Genomic DNA, 19169 nt, shown 5'->3' on the forward strand with positions numbered 1-19169 from the left:
CCTAAAAAATGGAAGGCCAGATTAGAGTTTGTCAAAAACCATCTAAAAAGCCTGTACAGTTGTGGAACAGCATACTATGGACAGATAAAACAAAGATCAACTACCAGAATGATGGGAAGACAAGAGAAGGAAGAAGGGAAGGAACTGCTCATGATCCAAAACACACCACCTCATCAGTGAAGCATGGTGGAGGTACTGTTATGTCATGGCCATGTATGGCTGCCAGTGGAACTGGTTCTCTTGTATTTATTGATGATGTGACTGCTGACAAGAGCAGCAGGATGAAAGCTGAAGTGTTTGGGGCACCATTATCTGCTCAGATTCAACCAAATGCTTCAAAACTCATTGGACAATGCTTCACAGTGCAGATGGACATTGACCTGAAGCATATTGCAAAAGTAACCAAAGACATTTTTAAGGCAAAGAAGTGGAATGTTCTGCAATGGCCAAGTCATATCATCTGACCTGAATCCAATTGAGCATGCGTTTCTCTTGCTGAAGCCAAAACTGAGGGCAAAACACCCAAAACACAAGCAGGAAGTGCAGACGGCTGCAGTAAAGGGCTGGCAGAGCATCACCAGGGAAGAAACCCAGCATCTGATGATGCCTATGTGTCCAACACTTCAGGCAGTCATTGACTGTAAAGGATTTGCAACCAAGTATTAAAACTGACTGTTTAATTGATGATTATGTTAGTTTGTCCAAATACTTATGAGCCCTTAAAGTTGGGGGACTGTGTGAAGAAATGGTTGTAATTCCTACACGGTTCATACTACATTTTTGAAAAAAGCCTTAAATGAAAGCTGAGAGTCTGCACTTTAAGCAGGTATTCATTGTTTCATTTAAAACCCATTGTGGTGGTGTACAGAGCCAAAATGACGACAACTGTATCATTGTCCAAATAATTATGGACCTGACTGTAGAAGTATATCGCAAAAGTGTAATGGAAACACTTTTTTCGAAAATATATGTCATCGGACATTGGAGTCCTGTGAATTCCTCGTTCACAAAATAAAGTTTTGAAAAAATAAAATAAAATAAAAATTCCTCGTTCACGATCCTTTCCCAGAAATCTTTTATCCGTGGTCGCTGCCACACATCAGGATTTTGCCTTTGGAATACCACTCGCTCTCCTTGTCTTCAGTTGTAGACTACTGCAACAGCAGCAGTGGCAACCGAGATGATTGTTCCAGCTCACAAGAGATTTGGAATGTCCATCTTACTTCCACAAACAAAGTGGAGTCTCGCAGGACAAGATTTTACGAGAATTACAACTCATACGCAAAACACCTTTTAATGGAAAAACCTGCAAGTCACAATTGTACTTTGTCGAAACTTTAGAAATATTGCATTTATTTTGCGCAAAACTGTAATGGAAACAGGACTAGTAACTCTGGATTCTGAGCCAAATCCTCACAGCGGCGCATCTCAAGGCCTTTGTAGACGGGACGTTCTGGACATAAAAGTGGATTCAACTGTAAAACCATTTTGCTTATCAATTATGCTATAACTCTAATTAAAGCAAAACTTTTGAGTATCAAATGTTTAAAATAACAAAATCTCTAGGCCTGAAGGTGGCTGTGAAAAGTTTCACGCAGTAGCTGTAATCAGCTTGGATTCACTTCACAGGAGTTCAGTAACATGCAACAAATTCGTATAGCACGAAATGTATCAAAATGTTCAGAAACTTCTCCAACCACTCCACAATAATCCACTTCTTCTTCCACATGCACAGCACAGCACTCATTCACCAAAATATGGCCTGAGTCCAAAACTACAAAGTGTGCTAACTGCTAACAGCCACATCTTGCCTACAGCTAGCAAACAGCTAGCAACTTTGCTAACGACAAATGTGAGAAAAGCTACATATTGGAAAAAATATGAGTGTTTCAAAAACACAGAGCATACTAATGGACAGCAGAGAAGCAAATTATTCAGCAGGAGTATGTATGGACATTTAGTTAATACTTTTTCTCTGGTTAACTGTTGGTTACATTATACAAATGCCACAGTGTTGACGTCATAGCATTAAGACCATAATTACACGTATGTAAGTGGAAAGCCACCGAGCTAAAATCTGAGATATCAGGATTATATCCCTTTTGGTGGAAAAAAAAGTGTTAGCAAGGCTGTGGCAAAATGGCTACAAAGCCACTATAGCTGTCTACATCTAAAGAAAAAGTTGATATTTAATTTAATAAAGTCTACAAGCAAAAAAAAGCTACACAATCTGGTTTCACTTGTTAACCAACCTTAGCTGTAGAGCAGTGCATTACAGTCCTTCTTGAAGGAGCAATAAGCGTCAGCGTTTCCAGAGACACCTTTCAGCAAGAGTGATTGATACTATTACTGCTACACATCTATAGGTTTTGGGTTTAATCAAAAATATGGAAAAGAAGAAACTTGCTTACGTGGTTACTTTAATGAGGCATATTGGTTATTCTGTCTTACTTTGAAAGCAACATCAGGAGCAGACCAAGCTAATGAGTTCCAGTGTGGCAGCTGATTGCTCAGGTGCACTAATTAGGCTGATGATGTCACAGGCCTGTTTGTAACACTGACATGCAATGATGCTCTATTTTACAATTTAGGGCTGTTACATCAGTCTGTGTGGTGAACACCTCTACCTGCTTCTAAAACTGATCTTAAAGTAAAACTGCCTAAAAAAAACTTCAAGTATATTTATTGACTTTTCTTCTTTTTACAAACAACATCAAACAGCTCAGCACAACACTGGTCTGCACGACCATCAAAAACAAAAATGACGAAACATTTAGATACGAATTCAAAGCAACAGTACGATCAATAGGTGACGTGTCTGTAAGTCAATCAAGCAAAATGCTTGCAAGTGGTGAAGCCACAGTAGTGTTTGAGAAACAGAGATATGGGCCCAATCCTGATACACCCCTTAACCCTACCACTTGCCCCTACCCCTCCGTTTTGCGCGTTCACGCATAGGGGTAGGGATGTCCCAATTCTCATTGAGGCAGACAGGAAGGGCGGAGTGCTAGGGCTATATGGCCCTCCAAACGGAGATTTTTCAGAGGCACATTTCAAAGCGAGTGCTACGAGAAATCTCCCAGAATGCCTTGTGAATCACCGGCAAGATGGCAGGGAAGGCTTCGGAGGCAATGAAAGAAAACCATAAATGTAAGTATTTTCTTCGTAACTAAAGATTTAAAGACTATGATGACTATTGGAAATGTCGTTTCAATGTATTATATACATTTGTTCTAACAAACATAACAAAAAAAAAAACGCTAGTTGTGAGGTTTCCCCGGCAACATACTCATCGTGTCTTTTTATGACGTCACTGACGACTAATGATGACGTTTCCGGGTATGAAGGGTTGTCCCATTTCATAGGGGAATATTTCAACCCGTACCCCTTGTAACTTTGTTGCAAGGGGCAAGGGGCACTCGAAAATGAGGGGTAGGGGTAGGGGTAGGGGCGAAAATGAGATTGGGATTGGGCCATGGAGTCCATATTCACATGAATCGTCCCTTCGTGGAGTGAAGCAAACAGGCCAGGTATTCAAGAGGGAAACACTCCATGATTATCTTGTGCCAGTTTGCCTTAGAAGTTTGTCACTTATCCATGACAAAAAGATATTATTCCTCGCAGAATATGCAAGAATATTGTACAATCTACTAGAGCAACCAACAATAGCATCTTGACATGGCTGACCCAGGAGTAAAGAGACAGGACCCAGTATGCCTGACTTTTAGGAGAGACCCAGACACAATGTGTATAAGTTCCTGAAACTGCTTAAATTTAACAAAACATAATCTATGAAATATTTAGTCTGACTTGAAACTGTGCAACTGTGTTTTTGAGAAATAACAAAACACTGGTATGAACTTCAGGGAGATTTGGTGAATTGGTTTTATTCTGAAACTTTTAATAAATCCATTACGTCATTCAAACAAGGTCTTCTTCACTGAGCCAGGAAGTTGGTTCTGCTGCGGCATCCCACAGCTCTTCTATCTGTTTCCAACTAGGGATGCGCGTGATTAGTCGTCTAAATGATTAAAGGTCCGCCCCCTCGCGAGTCAGCACCAGATATATTAGTCGGTTAAACCAATTAGTGTTTTATTCATGTAACTGTCATGCAGCCGCCCGCCTCTAGTGGGGGCTACAGAGCTGTCAGACAGCAGTCGCCCGCAGTAATGCTCGAGTAGACTGGAGTTTTAAAACAGCACGGTGGGAAATTGGAGAGATGTCCTCTCGCAAAACCAGCGCGGTTTGGCAGTACTTTGATCCATGAAATGAAAACAAGGTAGCATGTAGGCTGTGTCAGAAAAAACTGCTATATAATCACTCGACGGGAGCAATGCCCAACCACATTCAACTCGAGATATGTTTCCACTTAACTTTGCTGAAGGTAAGGGGTTCAGGAAGTTAATGGAATATGTTGAGCCTGGATACACCATGCTGAGACCTTTTTTTTAGACTAGTCGACTAGTCTTAATTAAAATTTTTGTTTAGTCGACAGGGCAATTAGTCGCCAGGAACATCGCTACTTCAAACAGTTAAATGCAAAGAAAACAGATGTGAACAATGTCGTAGTTCGGCTCATTTTGCTCAGGAATTTGCTGACCAAAGAAAACACATCTTTCCTTCCCTACATTAAAACTTTTTTTTCTGCCAGGCACACAACACAGTGAAGCAGAAAACAAACCACACACTTCTAATGCTGTGGGATTTAATCACACATCAGCCCCTCCCATCACCAGCCTACCACTGTGCTTTCGCTCCCAGATATGATGAAAAATGGGTAATAAAAGCTACTAGATCAGAACTGATAATGTTGTGTCAGTTGCTGTAATATCCAGCGTGTGAGACACTAAGTATTACATTATAGTTATTGGCTCATATCCATATGCCAATAACAGACTGGGCCTGAATTAGAGACAGGGTTTGTCCCAGTGAGGAGCAGGCTGTCTGCCAGACACACCTGACACTACTGCCAAATGATCTCTGGCCCTTTCTGCTACTCTCTGCGGAGTACACACACACATGCATGCACACATAAACTGCAGAGTTAAAAGGAGGAAATATGAAGAAACACAATCACAAGTACTACATCCAGGGGTGGTCTTAATAGTTTGTTACCAGTTCTAGTGTGGATGTATGTGTATATATACATGCACGTGTGTGTGTGTGTGTGTGTGTGTGTGTGTGTGTGTGTAACTTGACACCAACTTACTGTCCATGAAATCAGAGGTATCTGTTTGTATAATGAAGACAAACTAGGGTTGGGTGTTTTCGTAAACACTCCTCATTCCTAAATGCAATACTCTCCAGCTGTAAAAACACAGGATCGATGCTGATGCTCATTCATCATCGTCCTACTGCTGCCAAAACACACAGAGTAGAGCATGAAACACATGCTGTACAAGAAAACATAGGATCCATAGGCAACAGCGTTTACATGTACTTGTAAATATACTTTACTTCTTATAAAGTGATAGATGACCATTAAATGATTTAGATGTTATCGTGGCATTTAATGTTAGAACAAAGAGTAACTAAACTCCCGAACAAAATGTATACAGGTATTTAGGATGTTTTTTGCTGTTATTTTTTTTGTTGTTGTTGTTTTTTGACATTTTTGCCTTTATCAACAGGACAGCCAGATAGAAAGGAAAAGTAGAAGAGAGAGGGGGGCCCATTCACACCTGTGGCCAATTTAGAGTCACCAATTACCCTATCCTGCATGTCTTTGGACTGTGGGAGGAAGCCGGAGTACCCAAAGAAAACCCCACGCTGACACAAGGAGAACATGCAAATTTGAACCCTCCCTCCCGAGTTGGAAACAGGAGCCCTATTGCTGTGAGGTGACAATGCTAACCACTGCAATGTATTTGAATTTTATTCAAAATACCCATAGCAACTGCCCTCTACTAGTTAAAACCCCAGTACTGCAATTCAGTTTTGCTATTGGCTGATCTGGTGGCAGTTGTCATATGGTGGTAACTTTGGTCACCCAAGCTTTTTTCACGTTCTAGAGCAATTTTTTTCAGTTTTCGAGGGTAGAGGTTCTTCAGCCAAAACTCTGGGGATTAGATCCTCTTTACAACAAAATCATGTCTCAACCACCAGAAAATCTTAAAGTGTGTTTACACCAAACATGAAGCAAGTGTTTTGAACAATGCGATTACATACAAAGTCAATGCAAAGACACGAATGGATGCAAATTCACGTCGGGAGATGCAGATAATGTGAGTGTGATGTAAGTGTAGTAAACGTGAAATTTGCACTTTTCGCGCTACTCGCATTTTCATAATTTGTCATTTTTCAACTTGCATGAGTGATTCGCATGATGCTATGTCTCAAAAGCACGCCAGCGTTGAGATCTGGTTGAGATTGATTGATTGACTGACTAGACTTTTATTTTGTGTCATGCACACTTACATGTGCCCAACCCTCATAGATTTACAAGACACCATTTTAATGACGTTGCAGTAAACAATCCAAAGTACATGTTATTTAACTACTACAGAATACTCCGCCTTCTATACCAGGCCTGGCAAAGAAATTCAGCCTCAAAAAGGTTCCCCTTCTGAAACAACACTCAAATTTTTCAGGATCATCCAACCAAAAGAAATCAGCACAGACAGAGGTCATCTTACTGAAACGTACATTACTTTTGTCTTCATGTACAGGACAGTAAAACAAGAAAGGAACCTCATTGTCAACTTACGCAACAAACAAATTCTGTCCTCCTCTGGGGTGGTGTCAAACCTTCCAGTCTCTACAGTCTCTAAGGCTAACAGTAAAGTTCCTGAACCCAACTGTGCATACAGGGATTTTGTTTTTTGTTATGATTATACTTTACGTAAGGTTCCACACTGTAGCTATTCTCTATGAGACAATAAGTTCATAGTTTTGGTTTTGGTTTAAGTTTGATTCTCCTGATGCTACAGGGAATCAGAAATTGAGGATGATGGTATGTCAGTACTGTACAGACAGATCAAAAAGGAGAGGGCTCAGGGAAAAGTGAGTGTTCCAAGGACTGCATGGTAAGTTTTTAAAGTATCTGTGACTTGTGTAAGTTATTTTGTTGAACTGCTTCTTAGCGAAATGCTGTAAGTAATTTAAATGGATCTTCTATTGTAGAAGGTAAACAATGAAAAAAGTGAAGCACTAATGTGCTGCTGTAGACAATATGAAAAATAAAGTGTGTTGCCGTCTTGGTTCACATTGCTTTAGAACCCGTAGCCTCTGTGTTTACTGTGTTCACATCAATTGATTCGGCTATTGATTGTACCGTAAAACTTCAATTAGTAGCCCGGGCTATTATTTGCCCACATCACTGAACTCACCAGGCTTATATTAGGGACAGGCCTTTGATTGCTTTCACACAAAACCGTTGCTCGACAAAGCCAGTATGGATATTATTTGTATAAAAATTTGGCTTTGAATAACATCAATTATGTGTTTTGACATTTGTTTGACAGCACGTGAGGATAATAGCACCCGGCATACCAACACAACACAACCTTATCCTATTAAAACAATATTCACACCTTGGATTAGTTTTTATAAAAACACTTTTGATTCTTTTGATTGGTGGCCCCTTATGAACCAAAGGAATAAAAGTAACTTACCAGGTTACCCAGAAATGGACACATATTCTGACTTTACGATAGCTACAGAAGAAGGGAGTCACCACTTTTTCGCCATGCTGGTAAACCTGAATTAATGACGGTCTTCTCTGGTGCGGAGCTAACAATGTGTAGCATCTCCATATTGACAACATTTTTAACATTTAGACTTACATGTGCTATCTAAACAGCATGCTAATGTTAGCTCAAGTGGATAGTCAACAGTGCCGTTTTATACATCCAAAGAACTTCTACAAAAATGAACTGCTTGGCTAACCAGGTATCTAATTGAGACAGGTGTATATTTGTCAGAATGTGTAGTTAGTAAAAAAAAATGCCAAGCTAGTAAAAGAGACAGGGTGTTTAATTGGACTAGGCTTTTAATTGAAGTTTAAGGGTACTACAAACCAAGTTAGGTATTGGCTGCCTTCCTTAGTTAGTTAGCGCAAACGTTAGCATGGGCGCTAAGGGTGAATGTTCAATGGATGTCAAAAAGCAGCCATATTTGCTTGAGTGACACAAGGTGGAAATTTGCTTCAGTGTGAACACAACATTACAGCAATACAGATGTAGTTTAAAGAAAAGAAAAGATGGTGTTTCTTAGATCTTCCAGATTAATTTGGCTGCTATAAATTACAAAAGATAGATGCTCTTTTCCTGGGGATCTCTTCTAAAGTCTTCTATGTCTAAATTTCTAAATTTAAAATTACAGACCTGGCTCATTCTTCATGCTTGGCTAAACTAATCCAGACTAATATGATGTTAGCTGCCAGCTCAAATGATCTCTTACAGCTAACTCAGTCCTTTCAGTGAGACTGGAGGATTTATTAGATAATCGGGGATTAAGTGATGTTGGATGACTGTCAAATTAACAATCAAATGAAGCACATATGAAAGACAAAGCCCAGTTTTAGCGCCACGTCTTCAAGCATTATTGAAGTAAACAAGCCTTTAAGAGTATCAGAGAACAATAACATGGATTTATTGTTTCTCTAGTGTTCGTCTGTGGATTAAAACACCTACCATCAAACTGGGAGTCGCAGAGGTTTCTAGTCTTCGGGTTTGAGATCCAGTACCTTTAAATAGAATACAGGAAACATTAAAGGGGTTGTGACTCTCTCTGGAGAAATACACTTTGCATCTACAGGCGGCGTTCAATTAAAATCCTTAAAGCCCTTTCTGCAGGCAGGGGATAGGTGACAATTACACATACGCCCGTGTACACACACATACACACATTGGAAGGGGATTTAGAGAGACGGCTTTGGAGTCTGACATCAATAAACCCAATTCAAACCTCCAGCTTACATTCTGCCACAGAGCTGATTTCCACTAACACTCAGAGCTACACAAAGAACATATTCTGTATTGATCATTATACAAATGTGTACACACAACAAGGGTGAATAATCCACCCAAACACACACTGTACACAAACCCATACAGTACATGTTGTGTGCATACTCTCTCCTCCTCTCTTTCTTGCAGAGTCTTTCTCACACACAAATACACATACACACACACGCACGGAGCGAATGAAATCCCCGCCTGTCTGTGTTGGCTGTCCTGTAATGTATTCGGCTGCACACCTCTAGTATTTACCAAGCTCACTGTGTCTGGAATCTCCTTAAAGGTAAAAACGCCTCAAAATGTCCCTGGAGATGACCAGCTGGACCCAGAGAAACGCTCACCATTATCACTAGACTATAAACTCCTAATGTAAGACACAGTGCAGCATATCATCATGGAGATATCAGTGTATAGACCACAGTCACAACACAATTTACAAGACAAAGGAAAGTTAGGCTTCGTGTTAAAGCTCTTGCACCACTGTGAACCATAGAGAACTTTTTGATAATGTGCTTAAAATAACTTTAAATTGACAGTGTGTAACATTTTCGGTTGTTTATTGGCAAAAATTGATGTCTGCCTTCATAAATTTGACATCATTGGTGCACTATTACCTCCACAAGTAATCTGACTTATTGTTGTAAAAGGAGAATTTTGGATTTGTTTGTACATTGTGCGGGAATCTGGGTAGTACCATAACGTTTCGCCATCTTGAGAATGCATCCGTCAGCAAGGGACATACAGCCCCGCCTTCAGCGTTTTTGTTGAGAGCCAGGCCAGCGCTGCGTGACTGAGAAGCCGAAGGAGGGGAGTGAGAGGTGCTTCGCTACTACTCCGGCACTACTGCAGCATAACTAAGTCCCACTCTTTGAGCATAATGCAGGATCATGCAGAGCATCACAAGAGACGGAATTCTCGTCGCCAAGAAAGCACAAAAGGGAATCAAAAAGGCAACTTGACCGGCGAATTCAAAAAACGAGGGTCAACATCTTTCCCAGGTGGAAAGAGCTGCTGAAGGAGAAAGGTAATGCAATCACACGCTGTCATCGGCGCAGTGATGCAAGGAGAGGGATGAGGTGTGTGAGGTTGAGCCACTTGTCGGTTGTCAAAAGACAAGACATGATTGGTCTGTTTCGATTTACACCCGCCCCAACAGTCCTATGTTGTAAACACAGCCAGCATGGTTATCAATGTTAACCATAGCTTTTTGGTACACAGCGGCTACCGTTGTTGCAATACGCATTTGAAACAGAAACAGCGCTAGAGTGCGCTATCCGTTTGAATGCAATATATGATTTCAACATTAGATGGGAGAAATTCCTACACACTGTGGCTTTAAAACTGTCAAGTAAGTGAGAGGGAGGCAACAAATGCAGAAACTGCAGGCCAGCAACAGTTCAGGGGTTTATTGCAAAAATGAACATGCATGTGCTGACTGGCTTGTCCAAACAAAAGTACCCCACAGGAGAGCAGAGTTGGGGCAGGGAGGCAGGTACAGACTGGATTTAAGTTCAGGTAACAGGTAAACAGGGAACAGAGGCTTCAAAGAAATGACAGAAAGAAACACTGACAAACAAGCAACTGACTGGGAATAACAGGCTGGTATGTACTGAAGGGCTGACGAGGTGAGCAGGTGGGTGTGGAAGGTCAGGTGATGGGAATGGCTGCAGGGCAGGAGGGAGTGGCGCCATCTGACCGTTGTTCGTCACAAACAACAAATTTCACAATTTGTACAAACTCGATTCCTTTCCTCGCCTCCTCTCTTTGCATCTCTGTCGCTTCCACCTGAGATGCGAGTGAAGGAAGTAAGGAAGAGACAGGTGGAGAGAAGAGTCGACTCCATGCTTGGAGTTATCATTTTAAAGCGACAACAACTAAACACGACGTGTGGCATTATCAGCTGTGTTACGCCTCTTTTATATGCCACAGGCACCAAAAAGACTAATGCAAAGCATACACTTGTGCACCCCTGCTCATTGCTCCTCCATCAAGCCTCCTCTCTCCTTGCTCCTTTCTCCCTGAGATGCATTTTGGGAATTGAAACATCCTTCAAGATGGCATGCTGAGATCGATTTTTGGGTCATAGACAAGAGGCACAAAATAGACAAATGAAAAGGTCCTGGGCTTGTGAAAACAAGCATTTGATTCCTGTGCGTATTCTTTCACAGTTAGTAGTAGGATGATGTTTTAATCATATAATTTAAATCTGTTTGTTTGTTTATTTTGAACCTTTAAGATAAGTATTGTATCATGTGATGTGGTTGATAAAATATTCCAAAATGATCAACATATCTAACATGGGTTAAGGTTATCATAGCAAATTACGGCTGTTACGAACACTTCCGCAAATCTGGTCGTGGTGATTTTCACCTTGTAAACAAAGCTGATGTATTATGGGACCTTGTATGGTTGACAAAATTCTAACACCCTTTGCTGAAGGAGATTATGTTAAAATCCACTGGATAAAGTAATACATAACAAAGGTTAAGGAAACAAAAATCACAAAAATATTTAAGAAAATATACAGTAACTGAGAATCCCAAGGATCTAATCTGGGGCCTCACACTATGTAGCTTTTTTTAATTTGTCATTGCTAATTAAACTAGCACAATAAACACATCCCAACAGACTGTGATACTGCACTTTATATAAACTGTCCAAGGAAATAACAGCCACGCATCACACATTTTATTCCCATCCTTCAATCTTCCGCAGACACCGTGAAAACTACAAAAATAAAGAACATAAACACAAGGTCTGAAATACAAATCTCTTAATTACTTTCGAAGTCTCTCAACAAATGTCCAGCATTTAGACACACCCAACAGTAGTGATTTTCTGATAATAGCCAGGTCCCAAAACATTAGCACAGCAACAGGAAATATTTTGCATTGTCCATACAGGCCACTTAAACAAATATTATAATCAGATACAAAACTAAATAAAGGAGCAAAATGACAATTACCATGTGTGCCTTGCTGGCTCTCTGCTCTGTGGCCATGTTGGCATTCTCTGCCACCGTACTGCCTCAGCCCATAATGCAACAGGTGCAACCCCTGAACTCTAGTCATGTGACCTATTATGTAAATAAATTTAGATAAAGAACAGTACATTTTTCTTTAACTGAACAATATTTTTAAAGGTGGTATATTTTACATTAAAGTACCTATTTCTTTCATTTTTAATACGTTTTTAATGACAATGAATTGAAATGTTAATGACAGAAAATATGAAAAGCATTTCATTTAAATTTCACTAAAAAATGTCTCTCAGACAGTTACATAAACAATATAAACAAAAATAAATCCTGTCTGTAGCTGTAGATTGTCCTATAGGTGCCATGCTATTAACTCTAATCAGACTGAGCCCTCGCCAATAGGCAGAGTCCACCAATAAGGATTGTCTGATGGCCTGGGACCAGTAAATATAAACAGCCAGTTTAGCCAGTTGCATAATCAGACCTGTGGTCAAAAAAAGTAAGTGAACGAACAACGTTACTGCGTCTGCTCTACTTTCCCCAACTGCCTCCTGCTTTGCCTGTGTCTGTTTCTGCACAAGTACAGCCCAACATGCGAAGACAGACACAGGGAGGCTTCTTCACTTAATAGATGAAATAGGGGTCAATCCTAAAACAACATAACACAAAAGAATATTCACTGCGTCTTGGAGAAAAACATACAACTGGGCTGAGAATTATGACTCGTGTTATAAAAGCAGCGTGGCTCCTTTGGGAAATAGCTCAGAGTGTGGTCCAGCAAATGACACATACTATGAAAGTCTGAGTCAAGAGCTGACATTTATTTCATTTCTCTTTATTTATCGCAGGTAATAGCATCATCACGATATTCAGCTTATCCAGCCCTAGTTTAAAAACTTCACCCTGCAGGACCAATTGCAGCTGTTAATTAGAGATCAGTGTGAACTACATGTTGTCTCGGCTGCCAACTAGGGAGGAGCTCATGCGTGGATGAAGGAACAGCGTGGCGTGGTCAGAGCTCTCTGGGCCACGTGATTGGTCGGATCTCCTTGCAGATGAAAAGGCAGCACCTCAGAGGGGAAGAGGGAAAAAAGGGACAAGTGGTTAGGTAAGTGCCCGACCAAAAGTTATGCAACACTCATCGATTGAGGAGTGTAAACATACAGCAGAAGCCACTTACCCTGCCTGAAGTTTGTGTTCTGTCGGCTTGCTGTCCCCGTCTGGGGAACCCTGTCTCCTCTCCAGACACCCCTAATGATTTAGAGAGTAAATGATCCGCAATAGAGTGGATTTACACAGATGGGCTTGGCTCCTGCCTGATGCATCTGCTGCACAATAGACACAGGAAAGCTACCACCGCTTTCATCACTGAATTCACTGCAAAACCTCCTCTAGCATGTGTTCCAGGAGGTCCCGCTACATAATGTGGACTTTCCACACTAATTCAACTTGAAAGGTCCCCAGTTGTTGTCAGATGGGGTGTGATACTCCAGGCAGTAAAATTCTGCTGTCGGCTAACTGCGGTGGGTCGTCCACTTCAGATAAGCATCGTCTTCCATTCCATTCTGCCAATATCGTGGGGTAATTTACTCTGAGATGTTACTAATTATTTATATCAGATCTGAAAGGCATTTAGAGACATTGAGCTGACACTTAAAGGAGCCATAAAATGTTTTTCATCCAAGAAGCACACAAAACATTAGGGGGAAAGTGTTGCTGGCTTTACCGCACTGGAAAATTGGAGCGATCCACAGGCGCGACTGACAAACCAGAAACCTGACCTAGTCTGGGAAAAATGATGCTTACATCCCAACAGAGGAATGCCATGATTATGCAATTTTAGGTCAGTTCTGAGGAAATTATGAAGCAGAAGATGTTTTACATATTATGCATACGCTGATTAATTGCTAGAGCTGGGTCTTTTCTTTTTCCTGCTTAGTGGGCTACTGTTGGTGGAGAAGAAGTGTCTAAACACAATGTTTGTGGGAGTAAACATACACACAGCTTTTTCTCTATCTCTTTTGTAACTCACTGGATGCTGCTTCTGAGATGATGGGGAATCCATCCCCAGGCTAAAAACACACACAGACACACACACACGCACACACACACATTTATTAATCAAATCCACCTTCAAGCACAAAATAGACGCCTACTCAACTTATAACTTCCAGGAATCTCCAGAGTCTCTGCCAGCTGGACACACTGCAGTCAACACACACACACACACACACACATTCACATGTGTAAGATGGAAAAACAGAGAGTGTGCTGGATTATAGATGTGTGTCGCACAGATAAAAAACATCAGATGTCACTGCTCTTTGTCTCTCCCACATACACACACAGACACACATGCTAGTGATAGGCGGAGCGATTCTTTTCATAGTTTCAGTTTCTTAGAATTGAAACATGCAAATGTCTCAAACTTTTTGATTGATATTTTTTGAAAAATATGGCGTCAGTTTCTCTGTGACAAGTTTATATTAATACGATTAAATATTCATTTTAATGCAATGATAGTATCCCGCTTGAATGTAGGTAGACTATGTGAGCTCAATAGGATGTTAAAGAAATGTCACTGACCAACAATCTCTCGGTGTTTGAGGGGCAAGTAGCAGATGTCCTAGTTACCTCCACAGCATTGTGTTGCATTCAATGGTGTCCGAATAATCTAAAAATAAGTTCTTCATCATATTTCTCACCATCACTTACACACACACACACACACACACACACACACTTCTCTGCAGATAGCATTGAGAGCACAACTGTTGAGCATTTGCGCACTCTGACTAACAATGTACTGACAGTGATGACATTGTTTTTGCAAGCATTTGAGGCAAAGTACATTACTGAAAATGTCCAGCCAGCACAGCATAAACACCACAGACTGCATGTCCTGGTGATGTCAAACATACCCGGCAGCTGTGTTAAAATTTATCATAACAGTGGTACAGGAAAAGACATGCGGGGCGGCTCGTTATTGCCTTTGTCAACAAAACTCCGTCTGACTCTTGATCTTTCAGCTGTTTTACAACTTGCTGTTTTTACTTCCTCCGTCATATAATTGTGTCTTTTATGCTGAAGCCACAACCAAAGAAAATGCTGCTGTGTGTTGCCCGTGTATGTCTGGTTTTACAAGAGGAGGCCATAAAATATTCTGAGTCCATGCATTTGAATGTGTTTCAAATGAGGCCAGCGCTTGTTGGACAGTTTCAAAGCTGCATTCTTAGAGATGGAATGTAACCAAGTAAATTTACTCAAGTACTTGAGTATTTTGTCCACTACAGTTTGGAGGCAAATACTGTACTGATTATGCAAGATAGTTACTAATTTCTGTAACACCTTCCATGAAGACCACATCTATAATGCGTTATGAGGACATTCATAGTGAATTATAATGCAGTTATAATGCTGTATGACTGCACTCATAAACACACATAAAGTGCAACACACAGCAAGGGCTGCCCCCCAACACACACTGGCAGCGGCGCGCAGCAGCGCGCAGTGGCACCGTCAACATGTATTTCCCACCCCAGCCCTCTAGGTGGCTGTACCTACACTAGTTGCCAACGGTTGCCAACTGCTAGTAACAGAAGAAGAAGAGGAAAAACTTTGAGGCAACAACAACTTGAATTTCACGGGTGAGTTTCTTATCAAAATCGTCTTATTAAAAATTTGAAACAACCGGAGTTGATCCTACGAGACGAGACATACATAAAAGGCTTTTCTCGCAGCGCCGCCATGAGCACTGGCCGCGCTGGAAATAGAGCAGTGGGCTGAAGCAGAGCCGCGCGGCGCGTCGGCTGGCGCCAGTGTGGGTTGATTCATAGAATATAATGGAGGCGGGCGTTTTGACGCACAGCGTATGGCAGCGGTGTGTGTTGCACTGAATGCTTCCTGATACACTATGTCAACAGTCATAAAACATTATAGATGTGACTTATAATAAATTATAAGTGTCTTATGGATGTTCTTAACCAGTTATAAACTAGAGGTTGGCTGCATTATCAATACCTGTCATATGACGTGCCTCACCACGGCTGTGCCTGTGTGTTTTCAGCGTGATACATCTGTGTCGTCTCTCTTTGACTGTGGAAAAGGAGGGGAAAGTGAAGTTGTGGTGTGAACAGGAGTGACATGTCCTCACATTTGTGCCATGATAGAGTAGAGAAGGAAAAAAGTGGACAGAATTTGCTGTAGCCCTAAAAATCTCCTGTAAGTATGCTATAGCTAGCAAGCTAACCACCATAGAGGCTATTTGCAAGCTAACATTAGCTTTTGGAATGTCTGCTTTTAGCCTACGAGCTAACCCTAAGTTTCAACTAAAGACTGCTAGCTTCAAAAATCGATCCCTGGCTTCTCCAGTTTACATGTCGAAGCATCCTCGAGCAGGATACTGAACCCCAAATTGCTCCCGATGATACTTCCATCGGTGTGTGAATGTATTAAAAGCAGGTGGCACCTTGTATGGTAGCCTCAGCCACCATGTGTTTGAATGGGTGAATGTGACTTGAAGTGTAAAAAATGCGTTGAGTGGTCAGATAACTAGAAAGGCAATATACAAATGCAGTTCCACTTAAGTCGATCAGTATTTTTCAAAGTCTTCTAGCGTATGATTTAATCACTTATGATGCCTCATAGATTTTTTTAAATACTTGAAATCCATAATACGTCACTTAGCACTAGTGCTGCACGATTTGGTAAAAATCTGCAATTGCAATTATGGTGGACAATATTGCGATTTGCGATTGCGAATGCAATTACAATATAATTACAATAAAATGTAATAAATAAATGGTATCATGAGTCATGAGTTTGCTTGATTCAGTGTTTCCCCTACACTATATTAGGAGGGCACTGACCTGACATAGTTATTGTTATGGACAGACAGTGTGTCAATGACCATTAACAGACTGAGCACAGTCAAACAAGCTGCTCACACAGCAGCGCAGCATGGAACTGTACACACAGCGGAGGGAGCATATGTTGCGTTCAGGCGTTGTCACGTAAATGACAAATTCCAGCGCCATAGCACAACACAGCAGCATGTCAAGTGGGCTGAACCGAAGCAAAGTTGCTCAATTTTTCATTTGTTATGGAGTCCATGATTTCCCTGTGACACTTACAAATGTTTGCTTAACTGTGCTTGGATGTTGTTTTATGAGGCTCTGGCGGTTTTCAGTTGTCTCATAGTCTTTAACGTTACACGGCTCGGCTTTCTGTCGTATGCACTCTTCCTACTTTTCCCTGTGCTGTGCCAGAGATACTGGATGAAGCGAGATACCCAACTCAGCTCACTTCCTGATTCAGTGACGTCAGCGCCACGCCCCCGCAGGAGACTTGCGGCAGCTCTGAATGTATTGTCGTCAATGAGGAAAATGAACGTGATCACAATTTATGGTCAATTCTTTCGCCCAGTAGTCACTAAAGTAAATATTGTGTTCATTTTCCACAAGCCACACATCTTACCAACATTCTGACACTAAAGCTGCATTTTTCATCCGCACAGATCAAGAGAAAGTTAACTTTGTTTGAGCCCTGTCCGTCTCAGAAAACAAGTTCTTGCGAGATCTCGTGATCTTGATAAACAGGCGGTAAAATCACAGTTAGTTTACAAACAGTTATTTACCGCTAGTAATAAATAAAAAATGCCCAAGCTTTGTGCAGCAATAGGCTGCAATAATAGGAAGAATGTATTTTCATTCCACCTGCTTCTCGATCCGCATACACAGACATCCACAGAGTCTCTGTTCAACACGGTGGTGGGGGGGGGAGGGGGTTGAGGGAGAACAGGCTCTGATTGGAGGGAGAGCTAACCACGCCCACTTAGGAGACAGGAAGGGTAACCGTTTTCTTAACATTGGATAAGCCTACAGTTGGGTATCTCCCTTCATCCAATATCTCTGGCTGTGCTGTCTCAAGTGCTGATATAGATTGGTCGTGTTGCCGCGGGACGTGGCAACTTTAACTTTTACACTTACACAGCACGTCTTTTTGTTCAGCGTCGCCGTACCTGAATCCATCGCAATGTAACGGATGTTTTTTTCGCCACCAACTCAGCCTGTTGATGGTGGAGCTCATGCTCTTCTTCAGCTTCTGTGTTGGTCACTGCTGCACGCTGGGTGCATGCACCAGGATAGCTTGTGGGCGTGATGTCAACAAACTCCACACACTACAGGAGAGGGAGTCACGTTCACAGGCACACACGTTAACATTTATTTAGCCTACATTAAATCGCAAATAGCAGCCTTTTATGTGGTTACGTAATCGCACGGCCTGACATCGCGATTGCGATTGCGATTAGATTAATCGTGCAGCACTACTTAGCACCAACAATGAAACCTTATTATGACGCATACATTATTATAGATGGATAAATAAGTACTTCACTTAACACATACAGTGATAACTTATGACACTGCATCGACTATTATACTATGAGTCCTTACCACAGTTGATTGTTGAGGTGTGTATAGGTTAGTATAGGTATTCTTAATGCATCATAAGCCCCATCAGTCAACCTCTACTTCATGATTAGTTAAAAACATCCATAAGACACTTATAATTCATTATAAGTCACATCTATAATGTTTTATGACTGCTGATATAGGACATCAGGAAGCATTATGTGTGTTTATGAGTGCAGTCATACAGCATTATAAATGCATTATAACTCACTATGAATGCCCCCATAACACATTATAGATGTGGTCTTAATAGAAAGTCTTACCGCTAATTTCTTTGCAGATTAAATAAATCGACTATTGAATTATGATATATTATTATAGGTTAAGCTACTCAGCACTATTTTAAGTAATTAAAATTAACCCCACTTTTACCAGCTGAAGCGTCGAAGTGATGAACATATCAATGCATTACTAACATTACTATGGACTCCGGGGTTTTTCGGACCTAATTGTATTGCAGAGTTTTGCACAGTGGCGACCGGATCTTTGCTCTCAAACCACAAAAAAATGTGATGGCACAACAGTCTCCTTCAGTACATTATTCTATGCTTTCTTTTGATTTTCACATTGGCTAGTCTTCCTGTTTAATTTGTCTTCTGATTAAATTTAGATGTAGGAAGCCTCTGCAAGTAATTGGTTGCTGGCAGACACTCTGTGCTGCAATAAAATGGTTAATCAGCAGTGTTGTGCACTGTAGAGCCGATACGCTGCTGGTTCTGCCGGCCTGAATAGAATATAATGTCTATAGCCTTACTGTTG

This window comes from Epinephelus lanceolatus, chromosome 7 (genome assembly GCF_041903045.1).
Source record: "Epinephelus lanceolatus isolate andai-2023 chromosome 7, ASM4190304v1, whole genome shotgun sequence".
Taxonomy (NCBI): domain Eukaryota; kingdom Metazoa; phylum Chordata; class Actinopteri; order Perciformes; family Serranidae; genus Epinephelus; species Epinephelus lanceolatus.